Consider the following 19,425-nt stretch of genomic DNA (forward strand, 5'->3'; position numbering starts at 1 on the left):
TATTTTTAATCATTCATATATATATATCTTTTGGAAAATAAAGCAAAAAAAAGTCTGGGGGTGCCTGGGTGGCTGTCGTTAAGCGTCTGCCTTCGGCTCAGGTCATGATTCCAGGGTCCTGGGATTGAGCCCCGCATCGGGCTCCCTGCTCAGTGGGAAGCCTGCTTCTCCCTCTCCCCCTCCCCCTGCTTATGTTCCCTCTCTGTCTCTCTGTCAAATAAGTAAATAATATCTTTAAAAAAAAAAGTCTGTGGTAAGTTTAACAACAGTGAGTCTTAACTCTAAGATCAACAGAAATTAAGGGACTTGGACAAATCTGTCTTCAAGCCTGAGTTATCAAATCCAGTTCACTGAAATTGTCAACAGTGATTTACAAAAATGAGCTGAAGGTCACTCTTCATTTATTCACTTCTATATTGATTTTTCTTCTTCTTATACTTGTTCTCAAACAGCTTCTTTTTGTTTAAAGAACTTTATATTAAAAAGTCAGGAATACTAGGACTTAAGCCTCCTATTGTTAATTTTAAGAGGAATTTAACTCTTTCTTGTCTGTCTTCCTTCCATAATGAGAAGTGGGATACTAGATGTTAGATTCATTGAGGTCTGATGATTCTACTGGTCCCAGTCTCCATCTTAGAGTCTTACCTTACCACCTCTATTTGTTTCTTTCTTTTCTTTTCCTTTTTTTTTAACCCAGTTGCTACTTTCTTCAGCTTCTCTTCCATTTAAATGCTGCTTCCCTTGCCCTGCCCCTGCCATTTATATGATGTCACTTTCAGTGACCATTCCCCACCCCATTCTCGAACATTCATAAAATATCCTTTCCTAAATTGTGGAGCATATGCTCTTCCTCTCATCTCCATCATTCCTTGCTGTTCTATCATATAGTCTATAATCTGTCTATAATGAAGAAATTAAGAATTAGGGCTGTTGTAGCAAGAACCAAAGGAATGAGAAAGAGTGGAAATAGCATAGCTCTGGTTGAAACTGCTTTAATTATGCCCTTTATGTTAGCAACAACTTACTCTCTTTATTCTAAGAGGGTTTTTACTACATTCTCTTCCCTATCCTAACCCCAGTTCAAACAGAGGCTCATCTCAGTTCAGTTAAGAGGAAGAAAGACTGTTCTCTTTAATGTTAGACGTAAAGCTGTAGCCCCTCATACCAGAAAGGTTTTAGTAAGTATATTAACTTGTTGTTCTATGTACTTTAGCACAGTCTAGATGAATTAAGACAATATATTTAACTATTTTCTTCTGATGACAAAACAATATAATGCCTACTAACACTGTCTCTGTGTATAAATTTTAAGAGTGTCAGAACACCTTAAAAAAAAAAGGCAGTGTGTAAATCCAGCGTATTATCTTCAGATCAGCTACCATTTGATAGTGTGTGTAGGCTCCAACGAATCAAAAATGAAAAAGACAAGTTCATTGATCTCAAGGAGCTTACAGTCTTATAGGGGAGCTAGAAATGTAAACATATAAATAGTAAAAAGGATTGATTTATTTAAAAATAGGAGCCTATATAAAATAGAGCAATTGTATAGAAAAGTGCCTAATTCTCATAGGAAGCTAAAGCAAGTGCTTCAAAAAAGTAAACTCTCCTGGGCAGAATGTTGAGGGATAAGTAGGAATATTTGTCAAAAAAGGAGTGGAGAGGGAGGTGAAGGAAATTTGAGGCAGAGAGAACACATACAAATTCAAGAAGACATTGTTAATTAATAACAATATTTTAATTCATTAAAGTGTGTTTTTTGAGATGGGATTACATATATGCCAAACAAGAAAAATGCCATACTGCTGCCGTAAGGTATCATTTTACCAGATTGATTGATTTGTTTGCTCATTGTTATTATGGAAATAATTTTAAAAATTATTTATATAGAGTTATAATTTTACCAGCAGCAAATAAAAAACTGCTAGGGATGTGAATGATGGGGCATTTTTCTTTGGAGTTTCATCAAAATCTTACATTCTTCTAATTGGATCTTTCCTTTTAAAAGTATCTAATTAGATATTTGTTTGCAGTTCATAAAGCATCGTAATCTTGTTTGTTTGGAAATCTTGTTTGACATGTCCTTCTGTTTAGTCTTGGTATTAAATTAGGCACCAATAGAATAAATAATGAGATTGTGAGATGTTAATACCAAGATCAGTTCAGTTTTCTACCCATTTCCACTAATGTGAAAAGCATCTAACACATTTGCATAAATCTTGAGTTATAAATGGAGTAATAACCAAAATTACAAATTTTACTACTTTACCTCTCTTAGGCAATAGACAATATGGACAAAAGGAAGATCCTGTACAGGCAGAGGTTGACACCCTCACAAAATCCTTTTGTATTATTTTTATCACTTTTATTTTCATTGCTTTTCAGAATTTTTGTGTGGATTTACCCTTATTTTTCTTTTTAAAAATGAGTCTTGCACTTTTTTATTTTTCAGATTCTTGCTTCTATTAATTTTTTTCTATATTTTGCTCCTTCCAACCCTCTTTTTTTATTAATTAATTTATTTATTTGTCAGAGAGAGAGAGAGAAAGCATAAGCAGGGGGAGTGGCAGACAGAGGGAGAGGGACAAGCAGGCTCCCTGCTGAGCAAGGAGCCTGATGTGGGACTTAATCCCAGGACACTGGGATCATGACCTGAGCTGAAGGCAGATGCTTAACTGACTGAGCCATCCAGGTGTCCCCTGACCCTCTTTTTTATGTTAAGCTTATTTTTCTGTTAAACCAATTAGACTGTTTAACTTTTAAAAAGTATTCTACATTCTCTAAATTGTTAATATCTATGAAACTAGGCTTAAACTGTCCCCCGATTTTTTTTATCTTGTATAACTGATTTTTTAGAAGTCCTCTAAGAGCTTAGTATGTCTTGGAAATGGGTGATGTAATATAATCATATAAAGCTGCATGAATGATGAGAAATGTAAACTTAACTATGAGTATATGAAAATTTGACCCAAAGAAGAACTAGATTATCAGTAATATATGTAGATCATAGAGATTGTAATGAACCCAGGCTATGTCAGCTTTTATCTAAACTAAGAAGGATAAGTTAGTTCATCCACCCAATACAAACTAAAATATAGTTATATACTACAAGCGTTGTTACCATGTTCTGGAGCTAGATACAAAAATGTTGTTATTTAACATTTATTGTTTATTATATAGCAGTTATCATTTAAAGGCTTTCATCATTGGGTAATATAAGTTTTCAATGACCACCTTGAATAGTTATAATTCGCTCAAGTTTTGAGGTCAGAACATTAAAATTTAGAGAAATGAAATGACTCTACTGAAGTCATTCAGCTAGTAGTTAAAGAACTTGGACTGGATCCTAGTTCTATCAAAGCCCATGTCCACTACCTAATGTACTTTAGAAGCTCCACTTACCCAAAATATTTGGTTATATATTTACCAGTTGGGAGAATTCCTAACCAAAGAGACTTATTCCTTTGAAAATATTTTCTTTAGTTTCCAGTTATTTTGCATTCTATTTCCAAAAACAGTTGTAAGAGAATGAAAGACTTGTTTTGTGTCATAGCATCCACTTCCAGTATTGGGTCAACCCAATGAGAAGGGTGTTGGACAAATTGATACTGGGTCAGGAGAAGAGTTACAGGAAAAAGGCACAAGCAAACAGAAAAACCAAACAAAAGAAATGAAAACCAAAACCACAACAAAAATACAAAATCTTAGAGAGTAACTCCAAATCCATCAGCTTTGAGGTCCCCTTAATTTTTACTTTTTTGAAGGCATGATTAAAAATAAGAGTTAATGAGAGATGTTTGGTGGTAATAAAGCAAACCTAAGAAGGCTTAGCCATAGAGAAGAGTTCATTGCTTTCTGAATTATTTTCACAATAATAAGGGCTAAAATTACTTTAATAAGAATAAAATTTGAAAATGCAGTTATATTAATAAATTAAGGAGACACTGGTTTCATTATAGTCTAGGAGATAACATTATATATACACAAAATATTTAGTTCCTAATATATTCCAAACTTACTGAAAGCAGAGATAATGTCATAGATATATTAAAATTTTGCTTAGAAGGCTTTTATAAACACAAGTGCCAAATATTTTAACCCAAATAAGGTTATTGGCATTTCTAAAGGCTCTAGGTATCCTAAGTTATAATTGGATGTGGACCTTGAGTTTAGGAGACAATTTTCTCTGAATACTAAATTTCTCTCTTCTTTGTCAGCTTAAAATGAAAACTTCCAAATAAAACTTCCAAGAAGATAGGGAGAGGGAGGCAAATATTTTTCACTTTAACTTTAACCTCCAGTAGAAAAATAACTCCTCAAATGTGGCCCAAGAGTAATTCAATATTTTGACTTAAAAAATAATACCATTTGGTTTTAAAAAATAATACCAATAATTAGGCTTTAAAGTAATGCAACCTTTATTCGTTTTTGAATAAGAGAGATACAAATTTATTTCAGTATTGTCAAAGGAAGCCCTCATCCCTCTTTAATAGGGACTATTATTTATGCAGTCTTTCTAGGTATAAAGAATTGGCTGGAATTCCTAGAGGTTTGCCACAGCCTAACCACGGAATAAAGTCTTATCCCAAACTGAAATGTATTAGAAAGAGAAAAAGGGTCTTTAAGCCAAAATTGGCTAAGATAGTTCAGAATTACATCTGTATTCTGAAACTGCTAGTGACTCATAGGTGAGGAGAATTTACACTTATTGTGGTTAGGTGTGACTCATAGCATATAGACATTATCTCTAAAGCATCAAACAAGAATGATCGATAAGATTTTTCAAATTTTACAGATTTAAAATAGTGATCTGAAACAGACCTTTCAGATTATGTAAATCAGTGGTATTCACTGCTTCACTGGAATACTGTTCAGTTTTGAGAAACATATACTTCAATTTTGTTAATTAATACTCTCCACGTACAGTATTCCTAGAACATCTTTTAAGTAGATGTGTAGTATATTGTTGCATTGGGCACAAATCCTGGCAGTAAATAGCAAAATGTAATGGTAAGGTCAAGCCAGTTTCAAGGAAAGAAAACATATTTCCTGGAACATATGAGAACTTTACCATTTGTGTATATAACAGAACAGTATAAGGGCAAAATGACACAGTAGAAAGGCGAGGAGATGGAATGTTCAGTGTAGGTTGTTTAAAAATTACTGTGTGGTATTGGAATAAGGAAGGATTGTGCTTTAATTATTGTTGATCTACAAAGAATTTTGCTGGTGATTCTTTAATTCCTTCAATTGCCCAGTCCTAAAAACTAATACCCCAAAATGTTCCATAAATCCAGACAAGGCTGAGGACCAATGATCTTGTACAGCCCTTTCACTTTATAGGTGAGTAAACTCAAGGCTTGAATGGTTCAGTGATTTAACCATATTCAGTGAGCCAGTCATTACAAAACCAGAACTAGAACACAGATCTCCTGTATTTTTACCTGCTCTGCTTTCTTCCATGCCATGCTGCATAATATGAAGATAGTTGTAACATTTCTGGTTTTTTTTTTTTTTTTAGGTGTCAAGTGGATTTTTTTTTTAACTCTAACTGGTAAGATTTTTGCAACAGTCATAGATGACCAACAGAATCAATCAAAATAATTTACATGTGCATTTTAACAGTGTATCATGTATACATGACATACAGTAAACTGTACATATTTAAATTGTACAATTTGTACATTTGTTGTGTATATGAACCATAATAACCATCAAGATAATGATTATCTCCCCCACATCAATTCTCATTTGCTTCTTTGTAGTTCCTCCCTCCCATATTTCCTGTTTGCAAACTCCAGCCCCAGGCAAATGTTATCTTGTCACTACATTAGTTTGCATTTTCTAGACTTCTATATATGGAATCATACACTATATATTCCATTTTGGTCTTGCTTCTTTAACTCAGCCATAATATTATGGCATTTATATTTCAGGGTTTATCAGTAGTTCATTGTTTTTTTTTTTATTGCCATCATATGAATATACATTGATTTTTTTTTAACTATTCATAAATTGCTGGGCATTTGGATTGTTTCTAGTTTTTAATTATTAGAAATTAAGCCTCTATGACCATTATTATTCAAGTCTTTGTATGGATATATGCTTTTATAAATTTTGAGTAAAGACTTAGAAGTGGAACATCTGGTTCATATATAATAAATACATGTTTAACTTTTAAAAACTGCCAATTTGTTTTCCAAAATAGTTATACCATTTTACTCACTCACTGGTAGTATATGAGAGTTCCAAATGTTCTACATCTTCAGCAATGCTCTTTATGTGTCATTAAAAAAATATTTTAGACATTGAAACATGTGCATAGTAGTGTCCCATTGTGGTTTTAATTTGCATTTCTCTAATGACTAATGATGTTGATCAGTTTGGCTCTTTGATCTGTTCAACCTTGTATCTAGAAACCTTGCAAAACCTTTTTAGTTCTAGTGGCTTTTATGTAGATTCTGTTGGATTTTCTTCATAGATGATAATCATATCATCTACTGGTAAATCAAATTTTATTTCTTCAATTTTGGATGACATTTTTTCTGGTTTATTGGATCAGCTAATATCTTAGGACAATGTTGAGTGGAAGTGATGAGAGTGAACATTCTTGACATGTTCCTGATCTTAACAGTCATCACCATTAAATATAATATTAGCTGTAGATTTTTCATACATGGTGTTTTCAGGTTCAGGCATTTTCCTTTTATTTCTAAGTTCCTCAGAATTTTAACCTAGAATTAGTCTGTCATGGTAAAGGTTCTGTATTAACTTGACAGGAATGTGTGTTGTGCTATTGTTTGATGTGCTCTATAATTATCAATAGTGTCAGTTTGGGTAATAGTGAGTTCAAGTCTTTTACATCTTGTTTGAATTCCTGTGTATATGTTCTATCAATTATTGTGAGAGAGGTGTTGGGATTTCTTTCTGTAATTGTAGAATTGTCTTCTTCTCTTTGAAGTCCAGTCTGGTTTTGCTGTATGTGTTTTTGCAGATCTGTTGTTAAACATTTACAATTTTTTATTCTCCTGCATTGCCCCCTTCTATCACTGTGAGATGATCTTTATATCTGGTAATAATAATTTGTTCAGAAAAGGTAACATTCTTTGTTCAGAAATTTACTTTGCCTGATACCAATGTAGTCAATCCAGTTTTGCTTTGATTAGCACAAGCACAGTATCTTGTTTTCCATTCTCTTATTATAACATATTTGTATTTTTGTGTTTAAAGTGTATGTCTTATAGGCAGCATATAGTTGGATGTTGCTTTTTAAAACTCTTAATCTAGGGCGCTTGGGTGGCTCTGTTGGTAAAGCATCTGCCTTCAGCTCATGGTCCTGGGATCCAGCCTGGCATCAGGCTCCTTGCTCAGCAGGAAGCCTGCTTCTCCCTCTGCCTGCAGCTCCCTTTGCTTGCAGCTCCCCCTGCTTGTGAACTCTCTCTCTGACAAATAAATAAAATCTTTAAAAAAAAATAAAAAATAAAAATCTTAATCCAATCTAAATGTTTGTCTTTTAATTTGGTTAAGATCATTTGTATTTAAAGTAGTTTTGATATGATTGAATTTAAACCTACCATCCTGCTATTTCTTTTCTGTTTGTCTTTGTTCTCTTGTTTTGCTTCCTTTTGGATTAACTGAGCATTTGTTTTGATTCTTTGTTGCCTTTTGGTTGACTTATTTATTGACTTTGTTGTATTATTTTAGAGGTTGCTTTAGGATTTAATAGTATTCATATTTAACTTATCAGAGTCAACCTTTAAGTGATATTACAGCACTTTAAAATAGTCTAGAAATCTGATATCATTATTCCCCCATTCCTTCTTTCATGGCCTGCGTGTTACTGTTGCTATACATTTTACTTCTGGATATGTTATAACCCCACACTACATCATTATTTTTCTTTTTACATAGTCGATTGTGTTATAAAGGCCTTTAATATGAAATATATGTTATATTTATCCACATATTTTTCATTCCTAAGGCTCTTCATTCACTTGTGCCAGTCCATACTTATATTTGGATCATTCTCTTTATACCTGGAGGTCTGCCTGGTGATTAATTTTTAAATCTTTTGTATGTAATGTCTTGATTTTACTTTTGTTTTTGAATGTTATTTTTACTGGGTAAAAAAAAAATCATTAGTTGACAGTTTCTTTTTCAGTACTTTAAAAATGTTGATCCATTGTCTTCTGGCTTGCATTGTTTCTGATGATAAATCAGCTTGTTCTTTATCTTTGTTCCTCTGTATATAATGTTTATCATTCTTCCCTCTGTTTTTGAGATGTTCTCCTTTTCCTTGGTTTTTAGCAATTTGATTATGATGTGCCTTGGTCTGATTCTTTGCATATCTCTTGAACTTGAGGTTTGTTAAGTTTTTTGAATCCATGGGTTTATAGTTTTCATCAAATTTGGGAAAAAATGAACCATTATATTTTTCTGCTCCTGTCTTCTTTTCTTATTTTGAAATTATTTTAATTTAGAAATATGAAACGTCTTGAGAGAAAACAAAGAAAGAAAAACACAAAACATATAGGCAAATTTTTACTCCATGAACTTCTCCAAAACTCACTTGTTCACTAATTCCCAAGATGAAAAACTTCTAAAAAATATTCAGCCACCAACAATGATGTTATTAATAGGGATATAGATCAACTTAACAAAAAAAGCCAGTGAATCCCATTATAGCACATCCTATTGCTGTTGCTATGGCAGTCTTCTGAAATTCTTTTATATCAGGTTTAGTACATCTATTAACCAGCTGAATTCAGCCCTTCACAACCTGCCACCTTGGCTCAATGAAATGAATTACCTGATCCATGATTCCTGCCCACACAACACCTCAAATGCCAGGGACAGGTGGCACTGCTCCTCCCTTCTTTGTGGATTCCAACTACACAAGTATAGATTTCTTGGTTTTCCCATGAGTTACTAATGCTCTATTTTTTTGTTATTTTTTTCTTCTATGTATTTCATTTTTAGTAGTTTCTAATGCCACTTTTTTCAAGTTTACTCTTCTTTTACAAACTCTTCTAGGTAGTTAATGCCCTATTAGGAGGTTTTCCATTTTAGTGTTGAGATAGCAAATAGCCTCAGCCTTAAGTAAACCTTAGTAAATGGTATGTCTACAACTTTCATGTGTTTCTTTCTCCAGTTTTATAGATAGTGTACTCACACACATAGACTATGCATACCCACTTTGTTGAGAGTTTTTTTCATAAATGGATGTTGAATTTTTTCAGAAGCTTTTTTGCATCTATTGAGAAGATTATACAATTATTTTCCTTCACTTTGTCAATGTGGTGTGTCATGTTGATTAATTTGTAGATGTTGAACCATCCTTGCATCCCTGGAATAAATCCCACTTAATCATAACGTGATTGTTTTAATGTGTTTTTTGATTTACTTTGCTTTTATTTTGTTGATGAGCTTTTAATCTATGTTAATCAGGGATAGTGACATGTAGTTTTCTTTTTTTTGTATGTTGTCCTTGTCTGGTTTTGGCATTGGGGTAATGCTGGCCTCAAAAATGTGTTTGGAAGCTTTTCCTCTTCTTTAGTTTTTTTGGAAGATTTTGAGAAAGATGGGTATTATATCTTCTTTGCCTGGTACAATTCACCTGTGAAGCTATATCCTCCTGGACTTTTGTTTGTTGGGAAGTTTTTTATTACTGATTCACTCTCCTTACTAGTAATTGGTCTGTCAGATTTTCTATTTCTTCATGATTCAATCTTGGAAGATTGTAATCTTTTAGGAATTTATTGATTTCTTCTAGGTTGTCCAATTTCTTGGCATATAATTTTTCATAGTAGTTTTATGATCCTTTATATTTCTGTAGTGTCAGTTGTAACTTCTCATTCATTTCTGATTTTATCTGGGCTCCTTCTCTTTGTTTTTCTTGGTGAGTCTAGCTAAAGCTTTGCCAATATTTTGTTAGTTTTATTGATCTTTGTAATTGTCTTTTTAGTCTCTATTTCATTTACTTCCACTCAGATTAAAATTGTATTCTTATAGAGATTTTATATGTGTGTTATATAAAAAGATACATATATATACACACACACACATAATATCATGATCATTTTATCTAACTATTGCCACAACATATAGCCAAATGTAGATATTTAAAATTTGCTATTGTAAAATGATGGAATTTTAAAAACACATCAACAAAGTTCCTTTATTAATGAAAATTGTTTTTTAGTATCCAGTTTGTAAGGCTAATCAAGTTGATGTATAATTTGTGAGGGTTGGTGTCATCCAAAATATACTAAATGAAATGTAATCATTTTAAACTGTCTCAAATGGGTACGGGGGGACAGAATCTACAAATACAGAGATGGTTAAACTATTCAATTTGAGAAAGAGAGAGACAGAGACAGAGAAACAGGGAGAGATTGTGTTTTTGTTTAGTATTGTTAGATGTGTAAAGATGTACTTAAATCTTTTAAACGTGGAAGAATAGTTTTGTCATGAGGCAGCAACTCTGGACTGGAAAAATGCTAGAATTAAAAAAAAAAACTATAAATGCTGTACTTTGCTAATACAACACTTATTTTCTCATATGCAAGATAATTAAGGTCTCAGTGGTTAACCCATCCTAGTATCACTGAGGGAGTAGCAATCTGAATCTAATATCAAGTTACTTAGTTTAGAATAAATGGAGAGACACATCTTTGCAGTTTAAAGACACAGTTTCCAATGACCCAGTTTTTGGCATATTACTGTCATGGTTCACTCTAGGTTTCTAAATACTGTTTCTGTGCTTACTGAGCCAGAGACAGCATGCTCGATTGTGTCAGTTTATACTTGAATACCTTTAATATGTGAATTCATGCATTCTACTCACCATTTATCACTCTAAACCTCTAGGGCAGATGAATATAAACACACAAATGTAGTTTGGATTTTCGTTAAGTGTCATAAATACCCTGGGCTGTATTTCGGTTTTATTATAATTTATAATTTTAAGAAAAGATAAATACCTTAAATTTCATTTCTGGAAACAACTTATTATTTTGAAATAAAATTTGAATCCATTTAAAAATTTATGTAGATATATATCACAATATATATTGCAAATCACAAATATATATATGTACACAAATACACATACATACATACATGCCATAAATTTGTTCTTGGCATAAGAGTTACATCATTTAAAGAAAAATACTAGTCCTGAAAAATAGTACATGCTTAGGAAATAACTGTTGACTTAATGACTGCTTAAGTAAATGAGAAACTACCTGTAAAATTTATCAAAATAACATTAAAAAATTGCATCTCATCCAATGTCACAGTTATGATATTGTTCTCTGTATTATTTCTGTTACAGTATCTTTGGTTTTTCTTTACTATTGAGCTTTTCATTTTTCAGTTCCCTTTTCCTCTGCTGTTTTCCCTCTTCTTTCCTGCCCAAACTAAATATATAGTTTAATTCTAAAATGTAAATTTGGAGTGTAGCACCATGAAAGCATTTTAGTCTATGTGGAAGTAGTCAATGTGGAAATTCCTTCAGATTTTCAGATTTTGCGTGTTTCCTTGATGGCCACTTGGAACAAGTTCTTTCAGGGTGTGAGTTGCCAAAGGGAAAGAATGGAAATAATTTTGATGAGCATGCTATGATCATACTTCTACGACATTCCTAAGCAGATGGCTTGCCTGGGACACATTTTTAATATATCTTTCTTAACCCTTTTTGTCACTTGTATAGTCTTCATCCCATCCTTGTAGACATTTTTCTCCTTCTTTTCCCCCACCACCAATTCATTGTTCCAAATTTGAACTCAATTTTCTGTCCACTTTTCCCTAATTGATAGAGTAATAGTGATAATTCTGGATGGGAGCATTCACAGGAGTGCTTCGTAAGGACAACATTCTAATTTTCAAGGCCCACTTGGGATATCTCAAAGACAAACCAAGATTTACCAACTTCTTTTGTTGAGCTGACTTATGTAAGAGTGCAGCTGCTTTTATGAGAATCATCACATTGTCAAACTGTAGTAAAAGAAGATAGATATCTCATGTGAACCAGTTGAAAATACAACAGAATCCAGACCTGTGGTTATTCATCAGTGTTTATTTAAGAAATGTGCTGATGTCAGAGGAAATGTAATGAAGGAAAATATTACACCTGTTGTGTGATTATGGTACTGGATTAATGGACTTCTTTGCAAGCTGGAGGAAGAATTTTATGATTGATAAGAAGTAAGGAAGTTATATAGGCCCATTTCTGAGCTAAAGTGAATTTAGTCTAAGTCCAGGTGTAATTTTTAATTGAATTTGACCTTTCTAGTACCAATTGTGGTAATGTGGATGAAGAAATTCCTGAGTTATGTAAAGAAAGTTTTTAAAAATGTTTTTTATTTGCAGTGTTTTACAATATTATTCAATCAAAAATATATACTGAGCATTTATAATAACTCAGGTATTATGCTATTTAATGAACATATAACACTCTAAAATGGATACTATGATGTTCCTTGTTTTACATATGGGAAAACTGGAGCACAAATATATTCATTAATTTGTTAATATTAATAAGTTAACACAGAAAAGCAGAACAGGTTTTTGAAAAAAAAAGATGATATGTCTAATAAAATGTGTTGCTTTTATAAGGAATACTTTTCAGGCCATTTCTTTTCTTTTCTGTTTTATGAGCCTCTGCTATCTTCTACATAGTGGTATTTATAAAGCTGAGATCATGGACAGGTTTTGTTATGACAGTAACCCCACCATGTTGTTGTTTTCTTTAAAATGGTCAAACTTGTGAATAAGTCAGACCTTTGGCTTTATTATCTACTGTAAACCTCACCTAGCAGTACATACATTTTTCCATAATAGCTATTGTCTTTAGAGCGTTTTCTAATTTTAATTGTTGAATGATAACATAGGTGAATTGACCAATAGGAACAAAATTATTAAGTAAAAAGATAAGTAGTACAAATTAATCAGTTCAGAGGAGAGAGATTGCTGTGGGCTGTAGTAGGCTGGAAATATGTTAGAGAGGAGATGAAGCTTGATCTCGATTTTGAAGATAGTAGAGAGGGGGAGGCATATTTTGTTAGAGTAAATTAATACACTTCTCAGATAAATATAAATGTTAAAGTATCTTATTAATTCACTTTTAAGAGTAGTCAATAGGAATCTGATTCTTTTCAACTTTGTAATTAATCCTAGCTTAAAATTTTCCATTAGATATTGAGTCTTATTATTATTAAAATTATTTTGAGTCATATTTTTCCTTCTGTTTAATTTTGCTAGTTTTCCAAAAGCAAATAATAATAATTCTTGTCAAAAATACATGTATTCTCTAAGTTCCACTAAAATGTAGGTTTAATATTATTAATTTGTTAATGTGAAAGAAAAACAGATGATCAGAATCCATGAGGAAGATGGAATAGGAGTGGAATGGGGAGGCTTCTTTTTCTTAACATCTTTGTTGAAATATCTTTGACAAATAAAATTGTGTATATTTAAGGTGTACAACTTGATATTTTGATATATATATTGTACACATTGTGAAATAACCACCATAATCAAGCTAATTAACATATTTGTCACCTCCACATAGTTATCATTTTGCGTGTGTATGTTGAGAAGATTTAAGTTAAGATCTATCCTCTTCACAAATTTTAAGGATACAATACTGTTAATTAATTATCTTCACTATTCTGTATATTAGATCTCTAGACCTTATGGATCTTTGTAACTGAAACTTTATACTGTTTGGCCAGGATTTCCCATTTTCCCCTCCTCAGCCCTTGTCAACCACCATCCTACTCTGTTTCTATGAATTTGACTATTTTAGATTCCACATATAAATGAGGTCATGCAGTATTTCTCTTTCTGTGTTGCTTATTTAGTTAGCACAATGTCCTCTAGCTACATCCATGTTATCACATATGGCAATATTGTGTTCTTCTTTATGATTGAATAATATTTTGTTGTGTATCTTTATCCATTCATCTGTCAAAGGATGTTTAGACTATTCTAAATAGAGCTGAAATGAGCGTGGGAGTGCAGATAATCTCTTTGCAGTCCTCATTTCAGATCCTTTGGATATATATTCACGAGTGGGATTGCTGGATCATATGGTAGTTTCATTTTTAATTTCTTGAAGAACCTCCATATTGTTTTTTTATAATGACCATATTAACTTATATTTCACCAGCAAGGTTCTCTTTTGTCCACATCTTTGCTAACACTTGCTCTTTTTTGTTTGTTGTTGTTGTTGTTTTGATAATAGGCATCCTGACAGATGTGAGATAATATCTCATTGTGGTTTTAATTTTCATGATGATTAGTGACACTGAACACTTTTTCATATACCTGTTAGCCATTTAAAGTTCTTCTATTTGAGAGGTGCCTATTTAGGTTTTTTTTGCCCCCTTTGTAATTGAGTTATTTGTATTTTGTGTATTGGTTCTGTAAGTTCTTCATATATTTTTGATATTAATCCTTTATCAGATATATGGTTCATAAATTTTTTCCATTGTGTAAGTTCCTTTTCATTTTGTTAATTGTTTCCTTTGCTGTTTATTTTATCTTCCTATAACTTCTTCTTATGTAATTTACTTGTCTTGCTTAAAGTGAATGTCCTTGTTTATGGTAATAACAGATATCAAATTTTATTTTACATAAGTTTGTATGACATTAGTTCATAGTTTTTTTGTGTCAATATTGGTCTCAATAACAAAAAATTTTTCTACATTTTCTTCTCTAAATGGAAACATTGTCTAACTATTGGTAAGACTCATTAATAAGAACACCAGGAATATTGAGAAGTACATTTTCTTGACATGGTGTCTGTGTTAATTTCCTGTGGCTGCCATAATAAATAACCTCAAATGGGGTGGCTTATAACAACATAAGTGTACTCTTTCACAGTATTGGAGGCTGGGAGTACAAATCCCAGCTCTAGGAGGGTTGTGTTTTTTATGGAGACTCTTGGAGGAAATCCATTTTTTGCCTCGTCTAGCTTCTCTTGACTGCCCTGGTATTCCTTAACTGTGGCTGCCTCTCTCTGATCTCTGTCTCTGTGGTCATATTGCCGCCTCTTCTTTTGTCTATCTCAAATCTCTCTCTGCGTTTCACTTATAAGGACATTTATTATAGGATTTAAGGTCCACTTGGATAATTAAGGGTAATCTCTTCAGCTCTCCCAAGATCTTTTACTTAATTACACCTGTAAAACATTTTTTCTAAATAAGGTAATATCCACGCGTTACAGGGATTAAAATATAGATATATCACCCTCAATCCACTACAGTCCCCTGTTCCTTCTTCTGAGCTTTCCTCAAAACTCATGTTTCGATCCCTACCTGTGCTTACAGCCCCTCAGCTAACTGTGCTCCCCCTCCTACCCCAGTGTAGCCCTTAGGAAATTGCCAACTCTTTATTCCAAATCTTTACCAACTTTTAAGATTTCTCATCTTATTATTCCTATTTTGTATCTAATTCTCTGAAGTCCCTATGTTCCATATGCTGACAAGGTTGGTAAGGTTGACTGGTCTAAGCACAACAAATTTATTTTTTCCATGCACAGTTAAAGTTCTGAAGTCAGCAGGATGGGCTGAATGTGTAAACAACACAAGCATGGAGAACAGAATTAATGCAGCTGTTACTAAATACACAAAAGTACATTTTATACTTTATGTATTTTACATTCTTCTGTTTTTTTTTCTATTTTCTATATTTTTTAAACTTTTTTGATATAGAGGAGCATTACCCTTTGTTCTGGGCCAGTTATGGAAAGAACTGATAAAGATATCTTGTGACTGATTGCTCTAGGGTGAGTGCTCATTTAATGTAGTGGTGATAGAGAATGGACATGAATTGTAAGCACTAATTAAATTATTCTCATATTCTTACAGTCTCTCCCAGACCTAGACAGATACTGTTGAATTGGTGAAAGGGAAATAAGAATGTAATATTGCTCCATTTAGTTATGTTAACTGTTCTGGATAGCACGATAGTTTCACACAGATAAACATTCTTTTAAGACAAGAGAGAAATTCAGGTCAGAAAAAAAGGTTTATGTTTTGTCTTTGTTTAGGATTGTCAACATAGAGCCTCTCCTAGGGAAGATATTGTTGCCTAATTCTATCTTATCCTGGGCCTTTCTCTGGCTAAGAGGCTCTAAAGATGCATAATATAAGAATCATAATGGAAGAGAATATTTGCTAATTCACTGTTTACATCCAATACTCATGACTTAATTAATATACTATTTTACAAATTTAAATATTTAGTTTATTATTAATATGACTTCCTAAATTCTATATGTTATATCATTACTTTTGGAAAAAAATTTTTTTTAAGTTTTCAATAGTGAAATCTATGAAATACTAATTAGCAAAATGTGCTGCACCATGGATTGTGTTCTTATGTGGAATGTTTTGACAAAACATACTAGACACATCTACATATATTTGTTGCCTAACAAACACAACCTTATACCAAATAATTTCAGTTTTATATAAGATGTCAGCTAGTTTATTGAGTTAAATTTCCTCTTTTCAAGTGATATAAGCATGTTTTTTCAGTTTATTTTGTCAAGACTTGGTCAATATTTATCTTGAGGGGAGGCGGTAAGCCTCTCCTTGCCAAATAAATATTACTGGGCTATCGAAACTAGAATAAATCCTGGATAAGGGTCACCAACCACCAAATACAGGGAACAATCTAATTTCTGAATGAGGTTACAACCTGGGGTCAGATGTCTTCAGAATATGATCTGGGGGGAGCAGATATGATAAGTATGAATTATTTTGCCAAACTGAAGTCAGAAAAATAATAGTCCTATTTTAGATATTTGGGGGAGTGCTTTCAGGATCCTACAGGGACAGATAGATAACCAAGCAACAGAAAAAAAATACCACTTTGGGATGTTTAGTAGCAGAGTGTTCCTTATTAGAGTCACACCTGGTACTGCAAAGCTAAGCAAATTAGCTCAAATACTTTTGAAGAATTCTAAGAAATGGAAAAACTGCATATGAGAATGTATAGTTGCTAAATCTTAGTAAACTTTAGTCAAACTCTCTGATTTGCTGTGTGAAGGAAGATTAAACTATGCAAATGACAAAGCAAGATTTTCTCCATATACACTGACTAATAAGAGCTTGGTACTCCCAAATTTGCTTTGTTTTTATTAATGTTAGAATAAGGTAAATCTATGATAGGAAAAAGAAAATTCACATATAGGTAGAGAAAATTTTTCTAACCATATTGCTATAGCCAGTGTTTTGATTCATTTTTAATAATTGTAACTGTTACTTGTCAGTACTTACCATGTGTTGGATATTGCTCTGAATGTTTTACACATATTTTTCTCCATTCAGCCCACGCAATGGCCTGCTGAGTTAGATACTATTATTCCTTCCATTATAGAGATTAATCCCAGATACAGAGGGTTTTAGTAACGTCTCAAAGTAACAAAGATAGTAACTGGCACAACTGGCATTAGAACCCCCCAAGATGATCTAGAACTGGATATTGAAGCAGTACTTCCATAGGCAAAGCACTGAGTTGCCTTCCGCAAACTACATGTTTCAGTCAATCACCTGAAAAACTTAGTATTTAGAAAAAAAAGTGTAGATAAAATAATCATTTTAGATATCCAGAAACGCCAGTAGTAGTGTATTATATACTGCATAAGGGAGAAATAAAATATAAAATATTATAGGAATTCCAGATACTAAAAGACCACATCCAAGTGGAATGTTCAGAGAAGACATCTGGAAAAATTAAAGGTTCCAAATATATCCTGTATAATGAGTGTTAGAAAAGGTAGAGAGAAATTCAATTTTAGGCAGAGTCAGAGAACAGAACAAATCTGGTTGAATGGGATATAATGTGACATAGATTGGAAAATCACATTAGAATAGGAATGGAGAGGGCTAAGATTCAAGTCGAAAATTCCAAACTAGTTTAGTAGGTATTGAGATAGTAGGATGATATGTAGAGCACCATAGGAAGAAGCAGAGTAGTGGTTAGGTTTATGAACCTTGGAGGCATATAGTTTTGTTTTTTTTTTAAGATTTTATTTATTTATTTGACAGAGAGAGAGAGAGCGCAAGCAGGGGGAGCAGCAGGCAGAGGGAGAGGGAGAAGCAGCCTCCCCTCAGAGCAGGGAGCCTGATGCAGGGCTCGATTCCAGGACCCTGGGATCATGACCTGAGCCGAAGGCAGATGCTTAACTGACTGAGCCACCCAGGTGCCCCAGGAGGCATATAGTTTTGATCCACATCTCATCTCTACTACCTATCCGCTGTGATTTTAGTTAAGCCATCTAATATTATTATGCCTTCTGTTGCTTATATGTAAACTCAGATTAATGAAAATATTTGCTTCATTTGGTTATTATCTGGATTACATAGAAAATTTCATGTGGAAATCTAAGCACAGTGCTTGCCATAAATTTAGGAATTATCTGTTCATTAAACAGTTATTGAAGGGCTGTTATAAACACATCATTCCATTATTACTAATTTTATTATTACTATTATTATTTGATAAGGCTAATAACTTGAGGAAATTCATGGCTATGATATATAGGATGCATGAAAAAGGAGATAGAAGGTGAAGAAACCAATTAGAAAATAATTTCGGTGGTACAAAAGGAGATGAAAGAGGCCTAAAAGTGGAGTATGACAGTTGGGAAAAATAAGGAATTGATGGGACTATTCAAATATTTATAATTGAACACATTTTATTTATATATTTTTATTCATTATTTATAATAGATTTATTTCCAGAAGAGGCAAAAATATGACTCAGGGTAATTAATAAGAGAGGAAGAATGTTTACAAAAGTATTTGTAATGAAACAGCATGAAGAAGTGGTCAAGATTTTTGAGCCTCAAACTTTACATACATGTCAGTGTATCATGTCTACTGTATTAATTTTACCTGTTTGTGTGTTTGACCCAAGTAATAGTACATAATAACTTTCTAAAATTTTCTGGGCCTGAAAACAAGATTTGGAATTGCAGGGAAAGTGAGTGTAGTGAAAACTGATGATGTAAATACAGAGTAGTTAATAATAGTGCTGGAAGCTATGAAATAACCAAGAAGACTATGCTAATTGGATCTCATTAACATCCGCACAGATTTGGCTGGCTTGTAGTCCATACATATACACTTGACTCTACAAAAGATAAACTGGTCAATTTCACAATCCAGAGGTTATATAATGCTATTAATGAAAACACTAACCTTAAAAAAATGTTTATTTTTAATCATTTAAAAACTAAACTCTGTGGACAGAATCAAATCATCTTTATCAACCTATTAGAAACACTTAGTAAAACGAACATTGTCTTGCTGTTTTGTATACAACACACACAAAAACAAAAGAAAAATAAAGGGAAGGTACATCTCTCATAAGTCTCATATTGTATATAAATTGAGTTTCTTATATTTTTAT

At 32.7% G+C, this 19,425-nt stretch overlaps 1 protein-coding gene and 1 pseudogene across 5 annotated transcripts in view; one reads left to right on the forward strand and one right to left on the reverse strand.

Moving 5' to 3' along the window:
- GRID2 (glutamate ionotropic receptor delta type subunit 2) overlaps nt 1–19,425 on the forward strand; it is a 1,442,323-nt gene that overhangs the window by 152,034 nt on the left and 1,270,864 nt on the right. The gene's annotated exons all lie outside the window — the stretch shown is intronic.
- LOC112825422 (protein transport protein Sec61 subunit gamma-like) lies at nt 8,608–8,815 on the reverse strand (annotated as a pseudogene).

This window comes from Callorhinus ursinus, unplaced genomic scaffold, assembly GCF_003265705.2.
Source record: "Callorhinus ursinus isolate GAN/ISIS: 27379988/994484 unplaced genomic scaffold, GSC_fseal_2.0 scaffold4, whole genome shotgun sequence".
NCBI lineage: Eukaryota > Metazoa > Chordata > Mammalia > Carnivora > Otariidae > Callorhinus > Callorhinus ursinus.